This window comes from Ovis aries, chromosome 1, assembly GCF_016772045.2.
Source record: "Ovis aries strain OAR_USU_Benz2616 breed Rambouillet chromosome 1, ARS-UI_Ramb_v3.0, whole genome shotgun sequence".
Classification (NCBI taxonomy): Eukaryota; Metazoa; Chordata; class Mammalia; order Artiodactyla; family Bovidae; genus Ovis; species Ovis aries.
Genome location: NC_056054.1, coordinates 61803751 through 61821745, shown reverse-complemented (window position 1 = coordinate 61821745; position 17995 = coordinate 61803751). Strand labels below are relative to the sequence as shown.

Sequence of the window (17995 nt, the reverse complement as noted above, 5' to 3'; positions counted from 1 at the left end):
TAGATGCTGGTCCCCACCAGACAGGGCAGGCAGATAGCCTGTGACCATCAGGACTGACGCCTGGCAAACAGATCTAAGAGTATATAAAAAAAGCTCCGTGTTGTGAATTTCATCCCCAAAACAACTCCAGGTGGTGGGGAGCTTTCCCACCCTTTCCTCTCCCCTCCTGCAACTACTTTGTGCCCCACCCCCAAAACCCAATACTTCATTCTAACATGGCACCTGTAACATTTTGAACTGGTTCCCTCCCCATATTTGAAAGCGCAGTGAGGACCTGTGGGGGAGCCTGAGCTTGGCGCAATGCCTGGAACATAGCAGATAATAAATGTTTGCTCACTTATTTGTCTGAGGACCTTTCTGCCTGGCAGGGAGTGCATCTATGCATGGGAGCAGAGGAAATACATTCAAATGCAGAGGAAAGCATGACGAATCTGAGCACGAAATAGGGCCAGATGTGTAAAGAAACCCAACAAGACAGTTTGGGTCAGGAATGCTTACACAAATGTCCTGGTCTGATCCCAAGGGCAAGGATTGCCCCAGTGGGTGGATTCAGACTGTTCCTGCCTCCCCTGTAGGGTCAGCTCTGGAGTCCCAGGAGACAGAAACTTAGCCCCAGGTCTCAGCTGATTGACAACAAGGTCACCTTTGATAGTGACTGAATGTCGCTGAGGACCCAAATCATATTCACCCTCTGGTGATATCATGTTGTGAAAATCAACAATAAATCCTTGTGATGCAAATGTCTGGCATCCTGGGGTTTGTGTGATTGAGGCATGTGAGCTGATGGTGGCAAAGAAAGGACGAACCCACTTGGTTGGATTGAAGTCAGGTGGGAGCTGGTTGGGCCCTGTGTCTGAACTGACAGAAGAGGATGGGAAATCTTGTCCTGAGAAGCCTACTGGAAGGCTCACTGCTCAGAGAATACAGGCCTCTTCCAGACCTATAAGGGGATCCAGAGCCCCTTCTCTGCAGCTCTGAGATGACGTTTGGGCCTTCCTCCCTGTGGAGCTGTCCGCCTGTGAACAGAGGGTGTGTTTCGAGGGAATCCCGTGCACACGGAGAGCCAGGCCCAGGCATCCCTGGAGAAGCTTGGTGGCACACAGAGCCTGAGGAATCCCTTCCTAGCAGCTTGTTAGCTGCATCCACTTTTCCTGGGACCCCGGCAATGCAGATGCTTTTTTAAAGAGTGGGTTCATCCCATTGCAAGCAGAATGGCCCTCAGGCTCCAGGGCCCTGGACGTGCCCTGGACGTGCCCTGGACGTGCCCCAGAATCCCCCATGCCCAGGGCCCAGGCTGCCTTGTCCACCCAGACAGCACCCTCCCTCACCACGTGGCCAGAGTTTCCCTGCACGGGCTCAGGGCCACTGCGCTGTCTCCCTGATGAAGGCACGAAAGATGGATGGATCGCCGCAGGCCACTTGCTGTGTGGGAACACAAAGCTCAGGCCTCTGCTCAGGGCAGGCGCTCCGGGTGCCCTGTGAGAAAGCCGGTGGGGCCCCAGGTGTGCGCTCAGGGGAGGCTGATGGGCCAGGTGCTGGCTGCCAGCCAGCGAGCACAGGACGTTCCTTCACAGGACAGCGAGTCCATCTGGGTGGGCAGCCTCTCCACAGCCAGCCCCTCTGCGAAGGTGCCTCCGCCATTTGGAGGCCTCAAGCCATCAGTGTTCACTCAGGCGCTCCTCTGCAAGGCAAGGAGGCCGGTGCCTTTGTCCCCTCGCCCTCCCCTCCCCTCCACCTCCCCTCCCCATCGCCTGCACCACCCCCCAGCCTGCAGCCCCCGATGCTCTCCTCCTCCTGCCACCTGTCATTGGACAGGGCACGCCTTTGAGGAGTCTCTCTTCCGACGGGCGGGGAGGAGAAGGGCATGTTTTAACCCGACGTGAGCCTTTGGAGCATTTTGCAGTGGGGGCGGAGGTGGGGGATTTATTAAAGTCATCCAGTTAAACTTCTGTCAAGTGTTAACGCTTTCTGTCCCTCGGAAAGGAAGAAACACATCTGTGGGGTGGACGCAAAACTACTCGGAGAAGACTAAGCTGGCAGCCTGTGCGGCAGCACCATCAATTTCTTCATCGTCATCATCCAAAAACGTCTGATTGCCTGCGGCACCCAAGTAGGAGAGAGCTGGGTGGGGGTGGCGGGACTTAAAGGGAGGGGCCCTGAAGGGAGGGGCCTGGGCTCCAGTCTCTCTTCCTGCTCTGTGCCTCTGAGCATGGCCTGTGTTAGTCTTTCAGTCGGGTCCAACGCTTTGGACCCCGCGGAATGGGGCCTGCCAGCCTCCTCTGTCCATGGGATTCCCAGGCAATACTGGAGTGGGTTGCCATTTCCTTCTCCAGGGGATCTTCCTGACCTAGGGACTGAACCAGGGTCTCCTGCCTTGCAGGCAGTTTCTTTACTGTCTGAGCCACTGGAGAATTCCTATTGTAGACAAAGCCCTTGACCTCCAGATTTCCCCAGCCTATACCCATGGCTGCTGCTAAGTCGTTTCAGTCGTGTCCGACTCTGTGCGACCCCATAGATGGCAGCCCACCAGGTTCCCTCGTCCCTGGGATTCTCCAGGCAAGAACACGGGAGTGGGTTGCCATTTCCTTCTCCAATGCATGAAAGTGAAAAGTCAAAGTGAAGTCTCTCAGTCATGCCCGACTCTTAGCGACCCCATGGACTGCAGCCTACCGGGCTCCTCCGTCCATGGGATTTTCCAGGCAAGAGCACTGGAGTGGGGTGCCATCGCCTTCTCCACCCATGGCAGACATGGCTAATCAGTCTCTCTCCCCCATAGCCTTAGAACACGGACTCTTTAACACAGGGCTCCCAACAGCCAATGCCCACTGAAATGAAGGGCATTCAGGATGAAACCTTTTTGCCAACACTTTCCTGGGAATTTATAACCTGGAATTGGAATTTTGTACCAAGAACAGGCCAGGACACACACACACAAACAACCAACTAACCAACCAACCAAACAACAACAACAAAACAGAAAGAGAGAGAAAGAAAAGGAAAGAAAAAAGCTTAAAAATCAATAAATAAATTCACCTGAACGATCTGGATGGTCCAAATGAATGATACTTAGTTATTAGGCAAAGATATCTGCACTGAATCATTTTATTTGAGTCAGAGAGGTACTGGAACACGCCCCAAAGCAGGCATGCTCTTTCCTTGTATATATGGCTTTCTGGAAGGGTAGGAACTTTAATGCAGCTTCTTTATTTCACAGGTGAGGGAATAAAAGCCTCAGGGACTGTGACTCCTCTGCCCTGAGCTTGGCAGAGGCCATGTCAGGAAAGAACCCAGGCTTTCTGGTTCCCATCCCAGTGCCCTCTCCACCCACTGTCTTGCTTGGCATGAAAAAAACTCCAGAACAACAACAAAAGAACACAGCTATTTAAGGCACAGGCAATTAATAGTTTTCAATAGTGTTTGTGGTAAAAATTAACAAATCAATGGCCCCTCACTGATACCATATAAAACAGTCCCAAACACTGGGGGTTAATTGAGCAGGGGGTCAAAACGCCTTCCCTCTGGGGTTACTCCACCTCTCCCTCTTTGGATATGTGGGGAGTCACCTACCTGTTTTTTTTACCTCGGTCTTGTTGCCTGTACAATGGACATCAATACTGCTGCCTATATATACGTGCCTCGCCAGGATACAGAAACAGAAAGCAGACGACGTGGAACTTCTGGCTCCAGGAAAACAGCAGTCACCATGAGGGCGTGACGAGCCATCAGATAGTGTCTGTCATTCCAGGATTAGTGGCGGCATTGACAAATGTGTGGGGTAAACGCACTGCAGCCCAGGGATGACCCGAATACTTCAAAGCAGGACCAGACAGGCTTCCGAATATAAATAAAATAACATCGTCTTTATTTAGAAAGAAAGAGTCTTTATTTAGATGGGAATGTCAGGAAAAAAGGGACTTTGCAGGTGGCTCAGCGGTAAAAAAAATTCACCTCCCAGTGCAGGAGGTGTGGGTTCAATCCCTGGCTTGGAAAGGTTCCCTAGAGTAGGACATGGCAACTCACTCCAGGATTCTTGCCTGGAAAATCCTATGGACTGAGCAGCTTGGCAGGCTACCGTCCATGGGGTCACAAAAAGTCAGACACAACTGAGTCCACACGTCGGGGAAAAAAACCCAGAGGGATCTTCCAATGATGAAGGATTGGCCTAGGTTGGCAGGCAACCCGAGGGGTCCTTCACTCCTCTTTCTGAGTCAGATGTCTGGCCAGGGGTCCTGACTGCAGTGTAAGGCCCAGGAGGGAGGCGCTGCATGTAAGCTTAATAAGTGTTAACTGCGGAGCAGCTGAAAGAATGAAGGACCAGTGTGGAACAGAGCAGCACACAGGGAGTAACCCAGACACGTCTCCCCAGTGCGTGTGCCGGGGCTCCTCAGTGTTCCTGACATCAGGAGCCCGGCTCTGGAACCACATGCCCTCCACACCAAGGCCTTTTCCATAGGAAGTGGCTGTGTGTTCACAAAAAATATCTTTCTAGGACATTAATTAAACATGTGTTTCTCCCAGGTCTGGCAGTTTGCTGTACTTCTGCAAAGGAATTGATGAACTGGCTTTGTTCTCTTACTTCAATGGAGACCTATGAACAGAAGGTATTTTCGAGGGGAAAAAAAAAAAAAAAAAAGATGCTCCAAATTGGCCACTAGGTGGGGTCAGAGCTCTACCAATGAGACCACAGTTGGCTTATGGCCCTTTTAGGGAAATTCTTGAGATGAATTTGAAGCATCCTAGAATTTCAAACCAACATTGGACCTTAGAGATCATCTAGTTCAACCCTATCATTCTGAGGCCAGGTTTGTGGAGCTCAGAGAGACGAAAGATCTTTCCTCATATAAACAACTAGTTAGTGCAAAACTGGATTTAGAAGCCAGATCTCCTCCCTCTGGGTTAGGCTCATTCAGTCAAGCCACCGTATTTGCCTTCTCTTCTTACTGTGTATTTTGGATTTTTGGCCACGACTAAAGCTTAAGTGGCTTTGGTGTTGAGGATTAAGCATAGGAAGGGACCAGAAGGGACTGGAGTTTTTAGGTCTCCCCTGGCAGTGGGGACTGGCCTTTCACCTGACCCAAGTGCTTGGGTCACAAGGTACAGAGAATTCAACTTTGGTCCTGCCCAACCAAGCTCAGTCTCTGCAGCTGCTGTTCTGCCCTGGGTTGTAATTAATCAGATCATGAGGCTCAAAGGCAGTTGGGACTCAGCCTGAAGACAGCAATACTGGGTCCACTCTGCTCCCCACTTGCCAAAGCCAAGATACTGCCCGAAGACTTAGGTTTTGTCTTCCTAGGGTAATATGGCAAAGGGAGGGCGAACTCTGCCATTAAAATTCCATCCAAAGACCATGGGGACTCAGAAAGTGAACCTGTCATATTGTTATTTTCCTGTGTTCTTTATTCCTTTGCATATGTTCCAGAAAGAAATGAAAGAACAGCTGAATAGTGGGAATATTTCACAGAGACCTGGAAATATTTGATGGTAACAATGATTCATTCAACAGAATCTATCTAAAAATATTTATTAGATGCCAAGTCTGTTTTTACATATGTCTGCTTTATTTGACACTCCATCAACCAAAAATCACATTTCTACCCTGGCACATCCTCACTTTTTCTGCTAAGTATCAATTCATATTTATAACAAAAAAGGCATTTACACTACTGGAGAGCTTCAGCGTGCAGGATCTGTTCTGGTTTGAACTTTTCAGCCTTTTGTCCTGTGTAACATTAGACATTCGTGTAACCTCACCAACCCCTATACTTCTCATCTCTAAAACTGGAGTCAAGCTTTGATTCGAAATTATCTTACAATGATAGGTAATGCCACTTAGTATCCAGATCTTGTTTTCTAAATACTGTCTCCATCGAAAGAAACAAGGGCTCCTTTGGAAAAGTGGCTGACTATAGGACTGAGAGGGAAGTTCAGTTCAGTTCAGTCACTCAGTCGTGTCCAACTCTGCATCCCATTGACGGCAGCATGGACAAGCCTCCCTGTCCGTCACCAACTCCCAGAATTTACTCAAAATCACATCAATAGAGTCAGTGATGCCATCCAGCCATCTCATCCTCTGTCGTCCCCTTCTCCTCCGGCCTTCAGTCTTTCCCAGCATCAGGGTCTTTTCCAGTGAGTCAGTTCTTCGCATCAGGTGGCCAGAATATTGGAGTTTCAGCTTCAGCATCAGTTCTTCATATATTCAGAACTGATCTCCTTTAGGATGAACTAGTTTGATCTCCTTGCAGTCCAAGAGACTCTCAAGAGTCTTCTGCAACACCACAGTTCAAAAGCATCAATTCTTCGGTGTTCAGCTTTTCTTATAGTCCAACTCTCACATCCATACATGACTACTGCAAAATCCACAGCTTTGACTAGATGGAACTTTGTTGGCAAGGTAATGTCTCTGCCTTTTAATATGCTGTCTGGGTTGGTCATAACTTTTCTTCCAAGGAGCAAGCCTCTTTTAATGTCATGGCTGCAGTCACCATCTGCAGTGATTTTGGAGCCCCCCCAAAATAAAGTCTCTCACTGTTTCCATTGTTTCCTCATCTATTGCCATGAAGTGATGGGACCGGATACCATGATCTTAGTTTTCTGAATGTTGAGTTTTAAGCCAACCTTTTCACTTTCGTCAAGAGGCTCTTTAGTTTTTCTCCCCTTTCTGCCATAAGGGCTATGTCATCTGCATATCTGAGTTTATTGATATTTCCCCCCGGCAATCTTGATTCCAGCTTGTGCTTCATCCAACCCAGCGTTTCTCATGATGTACTCTGCATATAAGTTAAATAAGCAGGGTGACAATATACAGCCTTGACGTACTCCTTTTCCAATTTGGAACCAGTCTGTTGTTCCATGTCCAGTTCTAACTGTTGCTTCCTGACCTGCATACAGATTTCTCAGGAGGCAGGTCAGGTGGTCTGGGATTCCCATCTCTTCCAGAATGCTCCAGTTTATTATGATCCACACAGTCAAAAGCTTTGACATAGTCAATAAAGCAGAAATAGATGTTTTTCTGGAACTCTCTTGCTTTATCGATGATCCAACGGATGTTGGCAATTTGATCTCTGGTTCCTCTGCCTTTTCTAAATCCAGCTTGAACATCTGGAATTTCATGGTTCATGTACTGTTGAAGCCTGGCTTGGAGAATTTTGAGCATTACTTTACTAGCATGTGAGATGAGTGCAATTGTGCGGTAGTTTGAGCACTCCTTGGCATTGCCTTTCTTTGGGATTGGAATGAAAACTGACTTTTTCCAGTCCTGTGGCCACTGCTGAGTTCTCCAAATTTTCTGGCATATTGAGTGCAGCACTTTCACAGCATCATCTTTCAGGATTTGAAATAGCTCAACTGGAATTCCATCACCTCCACTAGCTTTGTTCGTAGTGATGCTTCCTAAGGCCCATTTGACTTCACTTTCCAGGATGCCTGGTTCTAGGTGAATGATCACACCATTGTGGTTATCTGGGTCATGAAGATCTTTTTTGTATAGTTCTGTGTATTCTTGCCACCTCTTCTTAATATCTTTTGCTTCTGTTAGGTCCGTACCATTTCTGTCCTTTATTTAGCCCATCTTTGCATGAAACATTCCCTTGATATCTATAATTTTCTTGAAGAGATCTCTAGTCTTTCCCGTTCTATTATTTTTCTCTATTTCTTTACATGGATCACTGAGGAAGGTTTTCTTATCTCTCCTTGCTATTCTTTGGAACTCTGCATTCAAATGGGTATATCTTTCCTTTTCTCCTTTGCCTTTTGCATCTTTTCTTTTCTCAGCTATTTGTAACGCCTCCTCAGACAACCATTCTGCCTTTTTGCATTTCTTTTTCTTTTTCTTGATCACTGCCTCCTGTACAATGTCACAAACTTCTGCCCATAGTTCTTCAGGCACTCTGTCTATCAGATTTAATCCCTTGAATCTATTTGTCACTTCCACTGTATAATCATAAGGGATTTGATTTAGATCATATCTGAATTGTCTAGTGGTTTTCCCTACTTTCTTCAATTTAAGTCTGAATTTGGCAATAGGGAGTTCATGATCTGAGCCACAGTCAGCTCCCAGTCTTGTTTTTGCTGAGTGTATAGAGCTTCTCTATCTTTGGCTGCAAAGAATATAATCAGTCTGATTTCGGCGTTGACCATCTGGTGATGTCCGTGTGTAGAGCCGTCTCTTGTGTTGTTGGAAAAGGGTGTTTGCTATAACCAGTGTGTTCTCTTGGCAAAACTCTGTTAGCCTTTGCCCTGCTTCATTTTGTACTCCAAGGTCAAATGTGCCTGTTACTCCAGGTGTTTCTTGACTTCCTACTTTTGCATTCCAGTCCCCTATAATAAAAAGGACATCTTTTTTGGGTGTTAGTTCTGTAAGGTCTTGTAGGTCTTCACAGAACCATTCAACTTCAGCTTCTTCAGCATTACTGGTCGGAGCATGGACTTGGATTACTGTGATATTGAATGGTTTGTCTTGGAAACAAACAGAGATCACTCTGTCGTTTTTGAGATTGCATCCAAGTACTGCATTTTGGACTCTTTTGTTGACTATGATGGCTACTCTATTTCTTCTAAGGGATTCTTGCCTATAATAGTAGATATAATGGTCATCTGAGTTAAATTCACCCATTCCAGTCCATTTTAGTTCACTGATTCCTAAAATGTTGATGTTCACTCTTGCCATCTCCTGTTTGACCACTTCCAATTTGCCTTGATTCATGGACCTAACATTCCAGGTTCCTATGCAATATTGCTCTTACAGCAGCAGACTTTACTTCCATCACCAGTCACATCCACAACCCGGTGTTGTTTTTGCTTTGGGTCCGTTTATTTCCACACCGATTTCCAGTAGCATATTGGACACCTACCAATCTGGGGAGTTCATCTTTCAGTTTCCTATCTTATTGCCTTAAAACACAGGATAAATCTGAAACATTTTGGTTCTTCCAAAAAGTAAGAAATTATCCCCAAAAGGACAACAGCTCATTGAAAAACCACATGAGCTAATCTGAAAGAGCTCCCAATGGCCAGAGCTAAAGCAACTCGAGCAGCAAAAAACTCAAAACAGTATTCTAGTTCATAGAATAAAATATTCCTGAGTCAATATTGATATAAATAAATTGTCAAATGAATAAATAAAAATGGGAAAGGGACAACTCTTCTTTACAGGAAAATTAAAATTAATAAATGAGGAAATGAGGCACATAGAACAATCACCTTCAGAACAGCATGAGTAGCATTCACAGATGGATGCTAAAATTAGTTGACAGAAGTTTGACGGGAAACAGATTATTTGAATGGGTTGCAAGTATCTCCCCCAAGACACTTGTTAATTACAATGGGGCCATAGTTACTTGACAGTGGGAAAACCCAGCAAACACCACCTTACCCAAATGTTCATGGTCAGCATCACCAATTATAAGACACACTGGCATCACGGACCCCTGGGTATGATACACTGAGACGGGCACATCACTGCTATGCACTCTTGATAAAATCTTTGATCTAATCATAAGAAAACATCAAACAAACCCAGTTTGAGAGACATGCTGTGAAAAATAACTGATGAGAGTGCTCCAAAAGCATCAAGGTGATGAAAGACTGGGAAAGCCAGAGGAGTTTTCAGAGCTTAGAGGATACTGAAGAGAAGTGCCCAGCAGATGGAATGTGGAGTCCTGGACTGCAGCCTGGAACAGGAAAAGGGCACCAGTGTTCCTGAAAGAGGAGAAGGCAAGGGGCATGAAGCCCTCATCACCTGGCAGGAGGGCACCAGCATCCGCTTCTGTTCCCCTCCTGCTGTGCAAATACTGTCATTTTCTACACGTGCCATGGTGGGATAGAAGCAGCACAGAGGCCGAAGACTAGACCAATGGCGAATCTTTCCATTAACCCTGCTGCTTCCATCTTGCAGACTGGCAGGTGGCCAGGGGCAGCCTCTGAAATCAGTGACCCCAACCAGACTGGGGTTGGTGTGTTCTACACAGACCCTCACACCTGTGGACTCCAGTTTGGGCCTGGTTTTATCTTCAGGAGACAGCCCAGAACTTACTAAAACATCTAGTGTACTAAGAAAAGCTCTGGGATAAAACACATCTGAGTTTAAAATCCCACTTACAGCTGTATGACTTAAAGTAAATTAATCTCTCTGATCCTTGGTTTCCGCATCTATCAGTGTGGATTAGTAATGGTACTTAACATTAAGTGTTGATTGGGAGGATTAAATGAGACATAGTAAAGACTCAGTCACAGGTTGTTTGCCTCTTTCTACACCTGTATCTTAGGTGGTGTTGGCAAATTAATGGCAGGCTACTTGGAGGCATTAGGCTTCCGTCTAAAGTGAGAGGCAGCCTGGCTGAGTTAGGTTGTTCATTCTGTTGTGGTGGAAAGGCATCATTAACAACACCGCAATGGCCCCTTCATACAGAGACTAGATGTGGGCATGCTCTATGTCCCCCTGTTATGTCCAACTCTTTGGGACCCCATGGACTGTAGTCCACCAGGCTCCTTGTCCATGCAGTATTCTAGGCAAGAATACTGGAGTGGGTTGCCATTTCCGACTCCACAGTGACTAGGTAATAAACATTAAAAGTTAAACGCAGATTTAAAGAAAAACGAAAACCCAAATAGATCAGAGGTCAGAACTTAGATGGGCTCTTGAGACTGAAAGAGGAAAAGGCAGAGTAAGGATGGGGCAAACTGATTGTTTCTATTCAATATCCATCTTCCTAGACTTCCTCAGTAATGAACTTGAGTGTGTGCATGGTGGCCACTTACCAGCCAAAATTTTGGTATTATATTTTCCAGCTTCCCTTGCAGAGGGTTGTGTCCACTTGACAAATTTATGGCCACTGAAATATAAATGGATGATGTTTGGTAGAACTTCCAGGAAGGAGATGTACTCTTGTTCAGTTCTTTCTGCTTCCTACTTGGAAGTCAGGTTTAATGACTGGAGTTATCGTGACCATGCCTGAAGCATGAGGCAGCCTTGAGGTGGAAACCACAGCTAAAAGTGTGAGATAAAACCCTAAGTTCTTGATGACATAAAGAATCACCAACCAGGCCTGGACCACCTACCTCCAAGTGTGTTAGCTGCTCAGTCATGCCCTATTCTTTGCAACCCCTGGACTGTAGCCCACCAGGCTCCTCTGTCCATGGAATTTTCCAGGCAAGAATATTGGAGTGGGTTGCCAGTTCCTCCTCCAGGGGATCTTCCTGACCCAGGGATCAAACCCAAGTCTCCTGCATCTGGTGGCAGGTGGATTCTTTACCACTAAGGCATCTGGGGAACCCTACTTATCTCCAAACTTCATGTTGATTATGCATTATTTCCAGACTGTTAGTAGCAGACAATAGAAATTCCTAGCTGATACAGGAATATATGAAGTAAAATTTGATCATTGATGTTGATCATCACAGTGAGAAGGATAAATCCTTTTGGTGACCTTGACCTATTCTTAGCCCGGGTAGAAACATCCCTGGATAGACTGTAAAATATCATTAGTTAGTGTCTTAATCAGAAGTGCCACATTCCTATGACAGTGCAATTATGATTTTCATTTTTTGGCATTGTGCAGAACAAGAGACTGCTAGGCCTGATGCCGTGTAAGAAGGGACTCTGCTTAGACACTGGGGTTAGTTCACTAGTCCAGCCATTTATCCCATCTGTTTATCAATCCAACTGTCAGCTCACCCATGCATTCATATTCATCCATCCAACCATGTACCCACCGTATCCATCTATATCCATCCATATCCATTTATCCATCCATACCATCCAACTACTGCCTAACCATCAATCCATCTACCTTTCCTTATCCAGCCATCCACCACCCCCGCAATTCATATCCAACCATATCCATCCATTTAGCCATTCATGTCCAGGCATCCATCCACCCAAAAACATCTACTCAGGACACTCTGTGCCAGGCATGGAGCTTACTGATAAATGAGACACAGCTCTTGAACTTGAGGAGCTCCTGTCCCAGGAGTCCACATAGGGATATATACTCAACAAATGGAGTTGAGTCTATGAAACTTCACTCATTTCCCAGCATAAATATAAATTGGTGAGTTAGCAATACTGGAAAGGAGCAAGTTAAACCCCATGTAAACCCCTAGATTAGTCACCATTTATAGAATAATTACTTTGTGCCTGGCACTTGACATGCACTATCTCAGTTCATCTTTACCATGATTCCTTGAGATAGGAATTTGTATTGGGTGGGATGCTTAAGTTGTAAGAATCTGAACACCCGGTGGATGGTGGTCTAGACTGAAGTCATTTAATCGTCTCACTGGACAGAAGGATGAGCAGTTCCAGGGATGTTCAGCAGCTCAGTGATGTCCGGGTGCGGGGTGAGCATCTCTGCATGCTCTTGGCCTCCCTTTCAGCGTGACATGATGGCAGTTGCAAACATCACATTCTCACAAGGCAGCATCCACAGCAGAAAGAGAGGAACATAAAAGAAAGGAGAACCTCTTCCCATGCCTCCTAAGAGAGAGGAACTATTTCTCCGAATTCTCCAGCAGCCCATGGCCAGGACTGGGTCACCTCTAGCAGCAAAGGAGAATTGGAAGGCATATGTCTGTTCTCCATGTCTAATGTGAAGCAGGGGAGGAAGACAGGGTTGGGCATGTTCTATAGTTATATATTATACACACACAAGGAAGCTGACATAGTTTTACAGACTAAAATGGCAGAATTCAGATTAAAATTCAAGAAGTTATGATCTTGGGCCCAGACTCAATCACTGGATAATTCCCTCATCAGCTGTACAAGACTGTGGCAAATTTAACAACTTTCCCATTCATTATACTTCTCTACTCTTCCTATTAACCTTACATTGAGGTCCGATGTTGCCAATTCTTTCTATAAGGTGAAGAGGCACGTACAGTGTCTCCCCAGAATCGTGAGGGAACTGAAGTTACCAGTGAAACAATAAAAGTCCCAGGAAGGGAGCAATTTAACAGAGTGGTGATGGAGGCATGTGGCTGGAGTTAGCAAAATCCTAAGTTCAGCACAGAAGCTGGAAAACGATCCTTCACACTGGGATGGCAGATGAGCGCTTGCTGGCCCAGCAACATTTGCACCACAGAAGTAAAGTTCAAGGTGAACGGCAGGTCTCAGCCACCCAACAGTCTTAACACATAATGTACATTGAACATAGCACCATTTCAGTGATTTCTCTCCATGACTGTTAACACTGATTTCATTGGAAAATGCATTTTGATTTCTGCTGGGCTGTGCCAAGACTCAAATGACCCTTTGTGTCATGTGGTGATTCAAGAGCTTCTTCTAATAAGTGGATAAGGAGCAGTGGGTGGGGAAAATGACTTATTAAGCCTACATTTGTCTAACTTCCCTAGTGGTCCAGTAGTTAAGAATCCATCTGCCAATGCAAATGGGCTCCGTCCCTGGTCTGGGAAGATTCCACAGGCGGCAGAGCAACTAAGCCCGTGCGCCGCAATCGCTGAACTAAGCCCGTGCACCACAACCACTGAACCCTCGCTCTAGAGCCTGTACTCTGCAAGAAGTAGAGTGAAAAGCCCGCGAAACGCAACTGGAGATTGGCTCCTACCAGCAGGAAATAGAGAAAGCTTGCGCATAGCAAATAAGACCTATCACAGTCCAAAATAAAATACATAAATATATATATTTTAAAGACTATGTTTGTCAAGTACAGTTCAGTTCAGTTGCTCAGTCGTGTCCGACTCTTTGCAACCCCATGAACTGCAGCACGCCAGGCCTCCCATTCCATCACCATCTCCCGGAGTTCATTCAGACTCACATCCATCGAGTCCGTGATGCCATCCAGCCATCTCATCCTCTGTCGTCCCCTTCTCCTCCTGCCCCCAATCCCTCCCAGCACCAGAGTCTTTTCCAGTGAGTCAACTCTTCGCATCAGGTGGCCAAAGTACTGGAGTTTCAGCTTTAGCATCATTCCTTCCGAAGAAATCCCAGGACTTATCTCCTTTCAAATGGACTGGTTGGATCTCCTTGCAGTCCAAGGGACTCTCAAGAGTCTTCTCCAACACCACAGTTCAAAAGCATCACTTCTTCAGCACTCAGCCTTCTTCACAGTCCAACTCTCACATCCATACATGACTACTGGAAAAACCATAGCCTTGACTAGACGGACCTTAGTCGGCAAAGTAATGTCTCTGCTTTTGAATATGCTATCTAGGTTGGCCATAACTTTTCTTCCAAGGAGTAAGCATCTTTCAATTTCATGGCTGCAATCACCATCTGCAGTGATATGTGAGCTCCAAATCTGAAGCACCAAAGAGTTACACCTGACCACATGGAGAACGGCATGGCAACCCACTGCAGTATTCTTGCCTGGAGAGTCCCATGGACAGAGGAGCTTGGCGAGGTACAGTCCATGGGGTTGCAAACAGTCACACACGACTGAAGTGACTTCGCATGCACACACTTGAGTATGGGCAGAAACGGTTTAAGCTCCAGGCAAGCTGTCTACCCACAAGGTAGAAGTGCCAGGGGTCAAGATGACAGTGCACCAGTTACTGGGTGCGTTGAGTAGAGGAAAGACACCCTAGCTCCGTGATCCAACTGGTAAAGAATGATAGCTGCACCCTCTCCCAGGCCCATTTGGCTCCTGAGCTGTAGCTCCTGGGGCAGCACTTTCGCCACTCTGGCTGCTGAGGTCGGGAGATGCTGTAGGCAGAATGTGCTTGGTCCCTTCAGTCATGTCCGACTCTTTGTGAGCCCCTGGACTGTAACCCTGCCAGGCTTCTCTGTCCATGGGATTCTCCAGGCAAGTATACTGGAGTGGGTGGCTGTTTTCTTCTCCAGGGGATCTTCCTGACCCAGGGATAAAATCCAGGCCTCCTGCATTGCAGGTGGATTCTTTACTGCTGTGTCAATTGGGAAGCCCTGTAGGCAAAATAATGGCTCCCCAAAGAGGGCCAGTCCTAACCCCAAGACCCTGTGAATATGTTCCCTATGTGACAAACAGGACTCTGCAGATGTGATTAAGTTAAGGATCTCAAACTGAGGGGATTATCCTGGATTATTTAAGTGGGCCTAAGACGGTAAAGCCTCTGCCTGCAATGCAGGAGACCCGGGTTCGATTCCTGGGTCGGGAAGATCCCCTGGAGAAGGAAATGGCAATCCACTCCAGCACTCTTGCCTGGAAAACCCCATGGATGGAGGGTCCTGATAGGCTATAGTCCATGGGGTCGCAAAGAGTCGGACACAACTGAGTGACTTCACTCAATGTAATTGCCCAGATCCTTCCATGGCAAAAAACAAGGGTGGGGGGTGGTGAGGGGTGGGCAGCGGAGCGGAGAAGCTCAGGGAGTAATTTGAAAACTCCAAACTTCTGACTCTGAAGATGGAGGAAAGAGCATGAGTCAGAAAAATGTAAGCGTATGAAATTGTAGGCTTTCCTGGGAACTGGAAGAAACAGGGAAATGGGTTCTCCCTTGGAGCCTCCAGAAAAGATGCGCCCTGCCGACGCCTTCATTTTAGCCAACTACAACCCATTTTAGGCTTCCCTAGTGGCTCAGCAGTAAAGAATCTGCCTGCAATGGAGGAGCCGCAGGAGACGCAGGTATGATCCCTGAGTCCAGAAGATTCCCCTGGAGGAGGGCGTGGCAACCCACTCCAGTATTCATGCCTGGAGAGTCTCGTGGACAGAGGAGGCTAGTGGGCTATGTCCAGGGGGTCACAGAGAGCCAAACACAACTTAAGCGGCTGAGCGTGAAACACACACGCACAACCCGTTCCGACGCCACACCTTCAGAACTGTAAGAGAATAAGCATGTGGCGTTTTACACCACCTGGCTTGCGGTAGTTTGTTACAGTAGGAATCGGAACAAGTACAGGGGCAGAAGTGGAAGCAGGCACCCACTTGAACGTGTGCAGACAAGGGTGAGATGGTCAAGTTGAGGCAGACATGGGCCAAGAAGAGGGAGGGGTCTATGGGAGCACCCAGCTTCAGGCGCCCTGTGCTTCCCGCTCCACCGCAGTCTACCTTGGAAAACTATCTGCACCAGCCTAGACCCCTCCCCAAAGCAGGTGGGAGACTCTTGTTTGGAGCTGATTGCCTACCTTCTGTCTGTGTGCTGGAAACACACCACATACCTTCTTTCAGGGCTTAAGGGCTGATGACTAAGCCCTTGATTTCAGGGGCTCTGGCCCATTTCCAGGGCCACACTGAAGGGCTCCACTGTGTTTCACCTCTAAAGTGTTTTCTTTGCTCTAATTTTAAATGATCTGCCTGATGGGACTGCTCTCTCTGGCTTCCTTGGGAGTGTTGGTTCATTACATCCATTAGCACTTCCCAGGGTGTTCCCAGCAGGAGCTTTTCAAAAGCATCCGTTCAGACAGGCAGCCACCTCCCTTCCAACAGAGCATCCTGGCTCCATTCTGGTTCCCTCCCCTGTCCCTGGCAGTGGCGACAACCCAGGTGGCCTCTCTGCGGCTGAGACATATTTTTCCCATTTGGAGAGAGAAACCGTGTGCCCTGTGTTACACGTATTGCATTCTTTTGCAGTCAATGGTCCTTGATTGGGAAGATCATCACTTTCAGAGTTTACAGAGGAAGTGAAAAAATACCTCAGTGAATAAAACTGCTTTCAGCCTTAACTCAAGAGATATCCTTGTTTTACCTGAGTTGACTGTGATCACACGGCACTTCATGGACTATTGATTTGTGTTAGAAACCTCACAAGGGAGTGTCTGCACAAAGACTGGGACCCTGTCTTGAGCTTCAGATGCAAATTGCCTCGCTGTGGGCACCCAAGTCAAATAAGGACTGGAAGAAGTATATTTGGTCTTTTGCAAGAGCATTTTTTTCTCCAAACTGCTGGGATGAAGACCAGATTGTGCTTCACTGTTAAGCATCCAGAACACGTTATTTACTGAATGCAGAAGACAGTATTAAGCAGGATTGGCTATGCAGACAAGCAGCAGCGTTTGAGGCTCAGAGCACTGAAAACTACGAGTCTACATAATAATGTCTCAATGCTGTAAAATATCAGTGGAAGGCATTTTAATCCTGCTGCATTCTGTTTTACAGATCTTTTCCTCATTATTTAACCAGAGCTGTTGATAATACACGCGATAGTCTCCAAGAATCTATGGGCCATATGCAGATGCAGTCAACTGGAAGGGCCACGGACAGCTGAAAAACTGGCTCGTAATGACTGAGGACATATTATACTGACAAAAAAAAATCAACAGCAAGGACTATATTATATTAACAACAACACAAAGTATGTGCCTTTTGGAAGCTTCTAGTGAAATGCTGGGAAAATGGCAAGCTTGCTGCCACCCCTTCCTGTGACAGTGGCAGATTTCATTAATCAACCACCATACTTTTCCTGCTAGATCAGAATGCTGCATTAAAATCCTTCTCTGCATCATCAGAGGACAGGGTTTTGGCATGCAAGATGAAAATCCAGTCTGCAAATTAGAGTCCCTATTAGCAATTTCATTCAAAACCCTTCAGTTTCTGAGGATTTTGCTCACAAGAATGCCTATGTATCTAGAGCAATGTGTTTGGCACTGGGAGAAAAGGGATACAATGGAGGTTTTGTTGCGCTAAATGGAATGAATTTGTAGGATGGGGAAATCTTCCCAGGAAAGATAATATTTGAGTTGGCTCCCTAAGGAAAAGAGGGAGTAGATGGTCATCAGAAAGGGGCAAGGTCATGAAGAGCCACAAGGAAACAAGTCCACTCCTGGCATATCCCCAGGAAACAGAATGTGAGGGGTGAGGTCAGGAAGACTGTCCTTCTGTGAAGGACCTTGAGTGCCACACTAGGAGTTTTCTGCAGCAAATGGAGAGGTGATGAGAGCTTGTGAAGAGTGACCCAAGGCTCTCCATGTTTTAGGAGGATCCCCTTTTCAGCAGCAGGCAAGAGGTTTGCACAAGTGTGAGCCTAGAGAAAGGAGTCAATCGTCTTAAAGGGAAGGATGTTATCCCTTCCTCTCCCTTCTTCTCTGCCATGTCAAAGTCTTAACGGTTGGCTCATTGCTAGATTGATG

At 46.7% G+C, this 17995-nt stretch overlaps 1 long non-coding RNA gene across 1 annotated transcript; it reads left to right on the top strand.

Moving 5' to 3' along the window:
* Nucleotides 1–1843: 1843 nt before the first annotated feature.
* LOC132657971 (uncharacterized) lies at nt 1844–10130 on the top strand. The gene is made up of 2 exons (XR_009596807.1): nt 1844–2110; nt 4519–10130. It is a non-coding gene; the product is annotated as an uncharacterized LOC132657971 (long non-coding RNA).
* Nucleotides 10131–17995: the final 7865 nt, after the last annotated feature.